Source organism: Theropithecus gelada, chromosome X (assembly GCF_003255815.1).
Source record: "Theropithecus gelada isolate Dixy chromosome X, Tgel_1.0, whole genome shotgun sequence".
Lineage (NCBI taxonomy): Eukaryota > Metazoa > Chordata > Mammalia > Primates > Cercopithecidae > Theropithecus > Theropithecus gelada.
The window spans coordinates 68,771,007-68,780,845 of record NC_037689.1 but is presented as its reverse complement, the minus strand read 5'-3'; the positions used below and the strand labels follow the sequence as shown (position 1 = coordinate 68,780,845).

Below are 9,839 nucleotides of genomic sequence, written 5' to 3'. Positions count from 1 at the left end.
TGGCTTACGACTGTCTTGGCAATGCAGGCTCTTTTTTGGTTCCATATGAACTTTAAAGTAGCTTTATCCAATTCTACGAAGAAAGTCATTGGTAGCTTAATGGGGATGGCATTGAATCTATAAATTACCTCGGGCAGTATGGCCATTTTCACGATATTGATTCTTGCTATCCATGAGCATGGAATATTCTTCTATTTGTTTGTGTCTTCTTTTATTTCCTTGAGCAGCGGTTTGTAGTTCTCCTTGAAGAGGTCCTTCACATCCCTTGTAAGTTGGATTTCTAGGTATTTTATTCTCTTTGTAGCAATTGTGAATGGAAGTTCACTCATGATTTGGCTGTTTGTCTGTTCTTGGTGTATAGGAATGCTTGTGATTTTTGCACATTTATTTTGTATCCTGAGACTTCGCTGAAGTTGCTTATCAGCTTAAGGAGATTTTGGGCTGAGATGATGGGGTTTTCTAAATATACAATCATGTCATCTGTAAAGAGGGACAATTTGACTTCCTCATTTCCTAATTGAATAGCTTTATTTCTTTCTCTTGCCTGATTGCCCTGGCCAGAACTTCCAACACTATGTTGAATAGGAGTGGTGAGAGAGGGCATCCCTGTCTTGTGCCGGTTTGCAAAGGGAATGCTTCCAGTTTTTGCCCATTCAGTATGATATTGGCTGTGGGTTTATCATAAATGCCTCTTATTATTTTGAGATACATCCCATCAGTAACTAGTTTACTGAGAGTTTTTAGCATGAAGGGCTGCTGAATTTTTTCAAAGGCCTTTTCTTTATCTATTGAGATAAATCATGTGGTTTTTATCGTTGGTTCTGTTTATGTGATGGATTTCATTTACTGATTTGCATATGTTGAACCAGCCTTGCATCCCAGGGATGAAGCTGACTTGATCATGGTGGATAAGCTTTTTGATGTGCTGCTGGATTCGGTTTGCCAGTATTTTATTGAGGATTTCACATCGATGTTCATCAGGCATATTGGTCTAAAATTCTCTGTTTTTATTGTGTCTCTGCCAGGCTTTGGTATCAGGATGATGCTGGCCTCATAAAATGAGTTAGGGAGGATTCCCTCTTTTTCTATTGATTGGAATAGTTTCAGAAGGAATGGTACCAGCTCCTCCTTGTACCTCTGGTAGAATTCGGCTGTGAATCCATCTGGATCTGGTCCTGGACTTTTTTTGGTTGGTAGGCTATTAATTATTGCCACAATTTCAGAGTCTGTTATTGGTCTATTCAGACATTCAACTTCTTCCTGGTTTAGTTTTGAGAGGGTGTCTGTGTCCAGGAATTTATCCATTTCTTCTAGATTTTCTAGTTTATTTGTGTAGAGGTGTTTATAGTATTCTCTGATGGTAGTTTATATTTCTGTGGGATCGGTGATGATATCCTCTTTATCATTTTTTATTATGTCTATTTGATTCTTCTCTGTTTTGTTCTTTATTAGTCTTGCTAGTGGTCTATAAATTTTGTCGATCTTTTCAAAAAACTAGCTTCTAGATTCATTGATTTTTTGAAGGTTTTTTTTGTGTCTCTATCTCTTTCAGTTCTGCACTGATTTTAGTTATTTCTTGCCTTCTGCTAGCTTTTGAATGTGTTTGCTCTTGCTTCTCTAGTTCTTTTAATTGTGATGTTAGGGTGTCGATTTTAGATCTTTCCCGCTTTCTCTTGAGGGCATTTAGTGCTATAAATTTCCCTCTACACACTTCTGCCTGTTATTTTAAAGTAAACCTTAACAGCTGTCACTGCCACTCTCATAAGTGTTCTGGTTTGGACAAGAAATTATATGTCACCCTACTTCCAGAGTTTGATATGGTCACTACTTTCAGAGAAACCTGCCTTCACTAACCAGCTGCTGTTTTTTTCTGAACCCTCATGTGCACATATTAGTGGAGTGCCACACTCTTACAGCCACTACTACCACCACTATTTCTGAGACCTGATCTCAAAAATAATCTCATCATTGCTGTTACTCTTTGGCCCTGCTATCTACTTTACAATTTTCTACTCTTTAAGTTTTGCTTCAAACAATTTTCTGTATCTGCCTAGTTGGATCGAGGACTGGGTTTGAATTAATAAGTTTAAATTTGGTCCAAACTGGTAAAAAAAAAAAAAAAAAAAAGAGGCACACAGGCATCCCTCTACATCCAGAGACCCTTACTGCTTCCAAAGGAATCCTCCCTAAGACATCCACACTGCCAAAGTTAAAGAATCTGTGTTAAGGGCCCCCAAATCCAAATTTTATATAGGCCTCTTTTCATCCCATCAGATATACTACTCTTTCTTGCCTGATAAGAGAAAGAAGCCTAGACCAATGAAATTAAGTCCACCCTGGAAGGAAAGGTGGCCCCTTTAAGAACATGGAATGGTCTGGAACCCTTGATTCTGCCCACTATGACAGCAGGAAGCAAAGGTCAGAGGGACTGGCCATAGGCACAAGTGAAGCTTTCTTGCCAATCTTTGTTGAACTCACACTTCAAAAATCATGGTTTTCTTTCTTTGTTTTATCGTGGTTTTCTGTCTTCTTATAAAGAAGATTGCAGAAAAGAGGCAGAGAAGGAGAGATGAAAGATCAAAAAAGAGTATCTAAACAACAGAGGACGAATACTGGGTCTGTCTTATTTTTCCTGTTTCTATCAGTTTGTCTTTTCATATGATACTTAACCTCTATCTTACCCTCGATATTATTACCAATCTAAGAATCTCTACCCCTCAAAGGTGGTTGTGGGCATTAGATGAAACTTAGGAGTAGTTCATGGTATATATTTCACAAACTATTTAATCTTTTTAAAACAAAGGGCAATGAATTATTTTATAGACTGCATCAAACTTCCTCATGTAAAAATAACTATCAAAGTGGCTAGCAAAAATACATTTGATTTCAAAATCACTCAATCAAAATGATCATGTCATAATATGTATATGCATAGACATACATACAATACATATTGTATATGTACATACTCTTAACTGGTGTGGCTACAAGAATAGGTTCTGTGTAGATCTTGTTTTGATCCAATATTATATGCCTCATGTCTGTTTTAAAGCCAAATTCTTGCTTCAATGCCCATATTCCTGCAATTTGGTCTTTACTTATGTACTTACTCAGAGTATAGTCTTTAAGTACCAAGTCTTTATCAGTTGATTTCTATGGATTAGCTTCCCTCCAAAACCCTTTAGAATATGTTGTGGCTGTTTGACATTGCAGGTCTCTGTATTCAACCTAAGTATTTGCTGCCTGAGTTATTTTTGTCTTCTGTGTTTCCTCTGGAGATATGTGTTTTTCAAACTATGACAATGGGAAGGGGGATTTAAATTTAACCCTTTTGGATGGAAAGGTCACTTACTGCTTAGAGTGGTGGCTGAAATGTATCTTCAATTTGCACTTACTCTTCAGTGGGCCATTTGATATCCCTATATAAATAAATGATGATGGCGATGAAGATGATAGATAGATAGATAGATAGATAGATAGATAGACAGACAAACAATAGACAGAAAGATAGAAAGAGACTTGCTATACAGTAAATATCATATATAAACATTTTCCCTGTAGCAATTACCTTTGTTTATTTGTCATTTCCAAAGATTAGTCCTGGAACTATCTTGATATTTAAATATTAGAATGTAGAATTAATGTGAGCTATTATATATTATATTTCAAATTTCCCTAAAATCATGGCTATTTCTTCTCTTCCCTCAAAAAATCAATGTGCAGAATCTCTGGAACTCATCCCTTCAGAGGGTCCTTCCCAGAAGAACTGTATCTCCACTACCTCAGTTCTCTGGAATAAATTACAAGTAAGTTATCTTAAAAGGGATGTTAAAGCATGTAAACACTAAAAAGAGAGAAAGCAGAATCTTATTTGGGAATAATTTTAGTAGATAGTTTTATGTATTTATCTTTTGGTAGAAGGTAGGGTTTCAGGGAACGGAACATAGAGATAACAATGTTTCTAACTGTGAATATCTACATAATTGTATTTATATTAGAGCAGAAGATTGCTCTTTTACACATTTCCTAAGAAAAAATGTCAGTACTAAAATTAATCTGTAAGATTTAAAAAATTGTACTTCATTTATTTAAGTATCATAGTAATTTCTCAGACATTCCAAGAAAGAACCACAGAAAATATTCCCTAACAAGAACCCTAGTTTGAGTGAGAAACAGAATAAAAGGAGAATTGTTTCATTCTTTCAGTTTTATGAGAATGCCATTATTTTATGTCTGCTATGTCAATCTAACGTAACTTCTGAAAGACTTCGTTTATTCGCTTTCCACAGATTATAGTCATAACATTCGATTTCATCATAACACGTAACAGTTTATGATTGACTTTTTAAAGAGTCCTATAATATTTATTTTATTTTTTTTCATTTAAAATAGCCTTATGATTCATGAGTCCAAAGAGGACAGTCTTTACATCTATCCATCTTATAACTGATGTGGCTCTCAAGGAACAAAAAACCTAAGCAAATTAAGGGAACAAGCATTTATCAACCACGCAAATGAAGCCACTCTTTGTATATATTATGCATCTCAATCTCTATATATGGTTATCAACGTAATAATTCAAGTAAAGGTAATATAATAAATACTAAGATCTCACTATAGCAAAATGGTATGATAGAATTAGACAAATTATGTCAGGTAGAATTAGACAAACTTCAAGACAAATGTTCAGGAAATTTAGTTTATATGACTCACTGTCACTACTATTTTATTTTGTAAAATGGGATTAGGAAATATGAACCAAATGTATAGTATATATAATACTTAATATGTATTAACATACTTATATATAAGTATGCATAATCTATATTTAAATTTGAATCTTTAGAAGGAGATTTCAGATCAAATGAAAACTGATTAAATGCCATTAGACTGGTTAACCCAGAGATGAGACAGGTCTTAATGTTTTTTAAGTCATTAAATTACCATAATTTAGCAATGCAACTGCTATTTTGTGTTTTAGTCCACTTAAATAATACATTAAATAGTACATTGCTCAAGCTAATGTTGAACACTAGCTAATTACTGATCACTAGCTATAAGACATGTTAACAAATAACATAGAATGCAAAGTATTTCCTTGTAGAAGTGTTTAAAAACAATCAGAAAACAGTGAAACAGATGATCAGCAGAAAGTTATCTTTATGAATTTTCTTGATAAGTGCAATGAATTATAGAAAATTGGAGCTAGTTCACCAAAAATGGGTAACTGGTATTTGTTAACATAATAAGTTGTGGTTCTTTTGAGAGGGATATCTTTGGTTGACCACATAGCAAAATAACATTCCCCCCAAAAAACACACTATGAATTAATGAGTGACCTCACAGTGATAAATTAAGGAAACACAGATTAGTAGTTTTAAGGATTTTGATTATGCAGTAAGACAAAATGTCAGCTGTGTGATTGAATAAAAACAGGTTTTTCTAATGTACTTAGCGTATATTAGGAAACATATATCATCTATGAGGACAAGTGATGAAAAACAGAACTAAAAAAAAGAACTTTCATGGGACATGTAAAATCATTAAGAGAATTAAATAAGAGAGAATGGCACTGAGAGAGAATGTAGTTCCACAACATCCTTGGATTCCTCTCCTGAAAACACTCTTTTCTTCTCTATCACATGGCCAGGCAGCAAATTTTCTAGATTTTTACACTCTGTTTCCTTTCTAATCATAAATTTTAACTTTAGGTCATCCCTTTACTCCCAGATAATATTGTAAGTTGTTAAAAGTAGTCATGCCATTCTTGAATGCCTTGCTGCTTAGAAATTTCTTTCACCAGATACCCTAGGTCATCACTCTTAAGTTCAGCCTTCCACAAAGCCCTAGGGCATGGACACAATACAGCCAAGTTCTTTGCTACAGTGTCACACTGACCTTTCTCCAGTTACCATTAAGTTGCTCATTTCCATTTGAGACCTCATCAGCATGGCCTTTACTGTCTATATTTCTATCAGCATTTTGCTCACAACCACAACCAATCTTTAGGAAGTTCCAAACTTTCACCTATCTCACAGTCTTCTTCTGAGTGCTCCAAACTTTTCTAACTTCTGCCCATTAGTCAGTTCCCAAGCTGCTTTCACATTTTCAGGTATCTTTATAGCAATGCCCCACCCCTGGTACCAACTTTCTGTCTTGGTCTGTTTTTGTTTTGCTATAAAGGAATACCTAAAGCTAGGTAATATTAAGAAAAGAGGTTTATTTGGCTCATGATTCTGCAGGCTAGATGACGGGGAGTCTGGTGAAAGCCTCAATCTGTTTCCACTAATGGCAGAAAATGAAGGGATGCTGGCATGTACATAAATCACATGGTGAGAAAGGAAGCAACAGCAGGGAGGTGACAGGCTCTTTTTAACAGCCAGTGGTCATGGGAATTGATGGACTGAGAACTCACTACTGAGAGAATGGCACCAAATCATTCATGAGGAATCTGCCCCCATGACCCAAACACTTCCCACTAGGCCTCACCTCCCACACTAGGGATCAAATCTCAACATGAGATTTGGAGGGGTCAGTTATCGAAACTATAGCACCATGAGTCAGGAATCTGAGTATGGCTTATCTGGGTCCTCCACTCAGGGTCTTTCAATGCTGTGATTAAGGTGTCAGGCAGACTGCATTGTCATCTGGAGTTTGGGTCCTCTCCCAAGCTCATGCATTTGTTGGGAGAATCCACTTCCTTGCAACTATAGAACTTCATTCTCTTTCCTACCCCTTTCCTTGCTAGCTGTCATCTAAAGGCCACTGTCAGTTCCTATAGGCCACTTGCGGTTGCCACATGGCCCTCTGATAGACCCTCTCACAACATTGCAGTTTACCTCTTCAAGGCCAGCAGAAGAATGGCTAGCTCCATTCTGCTAAGATGGAGTCCTAAATAACAATGTATTCAAGAGAGTAATTATTGTATTGATATTCCCTATCATTTTCTCCATATTGGCCAGAAGCAAGTCACAGGTTCTTCCTATGCTCCAGAGAAGGGGTTTCTGCAATCAATGTACTTCATTGAAGGTATCATTCAATGTGTGTCCACATAATCAACAATTTACCCTTTAAAGAGGACTAAAATTGAATAGCTCAGCTTTTTTCCTGGAAGACAAGGTGAACAGGGAAAAAATGGTGACCTTAAAGGTTATAGAAAGCCTGGGACAGATAATCTTTTAAAACTGAATGAAACTAATTGAGGAATGTAACCTTTTCATTCATTCAACCAATTGGTCAAACCTACTGGTGCCTAGTATGTGCCAAGACCTGTGGTATTTAAACAATGATGAAAAACGTTATTGTCTTGACCTATGGAACTATATTACAGTGGAGGGAAACATACATTAAACAGGTCAATATGTATATAATTAAAAATTGTGATAAGTACTACAAAATAAAAGCTCAGAGGGTAGTAAGAGAGAATGACAAGGGTGATGCAATCACCTGTGGTGCAGTATGTGTATCAGTATTACCCTTAATTATAGCCACCAAAAGAAAAGCAATAATGGTGCAAGAGGTGGATAAGAGACCCAAAAGAGAAGTGGGTCAGAGCAGTCAAAAAGTCAGTCAAAAAGTAGTGGTAGTAATTTCCAAGAAGTAGGGGCAGGATTGGAGGTGGAAGAGGCAAAGTAAGACAAATAAGTGGTAGTAAGTAAGAGGCAAAATAAGACAAATAGGTGGTAGTAATTTCCAAGAAGTAGGGGCAGGATTGGAGGTGGAAGAGGCAAAATAAGACAAAAAGTTGAAGTGACATGGATATTGGTAAGGGAAAGATAGTGCCCAAGACAAGAAAGAGCATGCCTAAAGTTCCTTAGGAAAAGGCGTGGAAAAGGTTTATCTGTCTCTGCTAAGAAATTAAACTTTTCCCCAAGAAAGCTCTCACTGTACTTTTATTTCAAGGATACATGGTAACCAAACTCAGCATTCTGTTAAAGCACATTGTTAAAGTTGCTCTCACTGAGTGTCCCAGTAATATGTTAGATATCAAATCCAAAACCCTATTTTAAGACTTCACCTTATCTGATCTCTCTATAGACATTTAATACTTAATGTTTCCTGAACACTTCCAGGGTAATACTCTCCTAGTGGTCTGCCTATCTCTCTGACTATAATTCCCTAAACTCCTTCTGAAACACCTTCTAATCTCTAATCAGAGGCAGTGCCTGCCACAAAGTGGTGGACAACAAATATATATATTTTAAATTTTTGAACCATTCTTGTATGAATGGAGAAGACAGCCAGTATAATGTTTTTCAGTAAACATAAAAAATTCTCACCATTATCCCAAGCAAACTAATGCAGGAATATAAAAACAAATACCACATGTTCTCACTTAAGTGAGAGGTAAACAATGAGAACACATGGACACAAGGAGGAGAACAACAGACATTGGGGATCACTTTAGAGTGGAGAGTAGGAGAAGAGAGAAGATACAAACCCCCCACCAATTGGGTACTATGCTTATTACCTGGGTGACAAAATAATCTGTACACCAAACCGCTGTAACACACAGTTTACCTATATAACAAACCTTCACATATAACCCTGAACTTAAAATTAAACTTAAAAAAATAAAATCTTCCATTCAGTAAAAAAAAAAAAAAAAAAAAAAAATCTTAAAATAAAGGCTTACAGTATTCATATTTTCTCAGATCTGTTTTAAAATGACATTTTTAAATGTTCATGGACATGTTTCCTTATGGTCCTTGGAAAAGTAAATTTATGAATGAAGATTCTTAATTGTCAAAAAGTAACATGTTATGCTGGGGAAATTAAGTTTTAGCATGAACCTCTATCATAAAACAATTCTGTGCCGAGACGAAACTCTGGTTATGTGACATAAATAATGTTATGATAACATATGTTGTGAAAACAATTAGTCATGTATTTTTAAATGTGTGTATATGATCATACAAAAAAGACAAATGGAATATTTCATAAATGCAACAAATTTAATTTTGTGTTAATACAGTACTAACATTCATAATTGTGTAATACTAGAGTGTGGAACTTGGTACTATAGTATGATAAAAAATAAATATTTGCTTTTCTTATGTAAATCTTCTCCTGTAACATTTGCTTTTTACTTTAGTATGGAAACTGGATTGCCCAATATGTAAACCAGTATGAAGGAACTATTTTACAAGTATTTAATGGTTATTTAAAATCAGCCAGAAATTATTTTACTAAAATAAGATATTTTAATGTGTTGTTTTAAATCACTACAGATTTCTGAGAGTGATTAAATAGATTTCTAAAATAACTAAATATAAGCATATCTGAATGAGAATAAAAATTTTATTAAATGTCATTTAATTACATTTGATATTTTTCACTTATTTGCAGAGTTTTTCTACACCAGGAGTTCCAAAGTCAAGCTACATTCAAAGAGAGAAACAACACACTGGATACTCACGTTATGAAGAGTCAGACATTCCTTATAGGATAGAACATGTGCAATTGAAATCTAACTATTAAGTTTTCTGTGGAAAAAAAACATATATGTGTACTATATGGCCATCTGATCATTTTAAAAGCATACTCAGAATACTTTAAGAAAACACTGAGTATGAATTATATATGCTCTAAACACTTTACTTCTCTTTCTGCGTTTATGCCATCACTTCTTATCTCTTTATACCTTGAACTTTTTCTTTACCCCTCTCTCACTCTATGACTCCTGAACAAAATTTTCATTTCCAATATCCAACTTCATTAACTAAGAAGGGATGGCAAATGTTTATTATCACCAAAATGCAGCATAACACTTGCATACTGGTTTATGACATGCATCTTTATAAAGTGCTCAGTGAAATGCATAAACGATTGATTGCAAA

The 9,839-nt window shown here is 35.2% G+C and overlaps 1 long non-coding RNA gene across 1 annotated transcript; it reads left to right on the top strand.

Annotated features, from left to right (window-relative positions):
• Positions 1–2,408: 2,408 nt before the first annotated feature.
• Positions 2,409–9,576, top strand: LOC112616615. Its single transcript, XR_003117680.1, has 4 exons — positions 2,409–2,616; positions 3,724–3,806; positions 4,393–4,588; positions 9,349–9,576. It is a non-coding gene; the product is annotated as an uncharacterized LOC112616615 (long non-coding RNA).
• Positions 9,577–9,839: the final 263 nt, after the last annotated feature.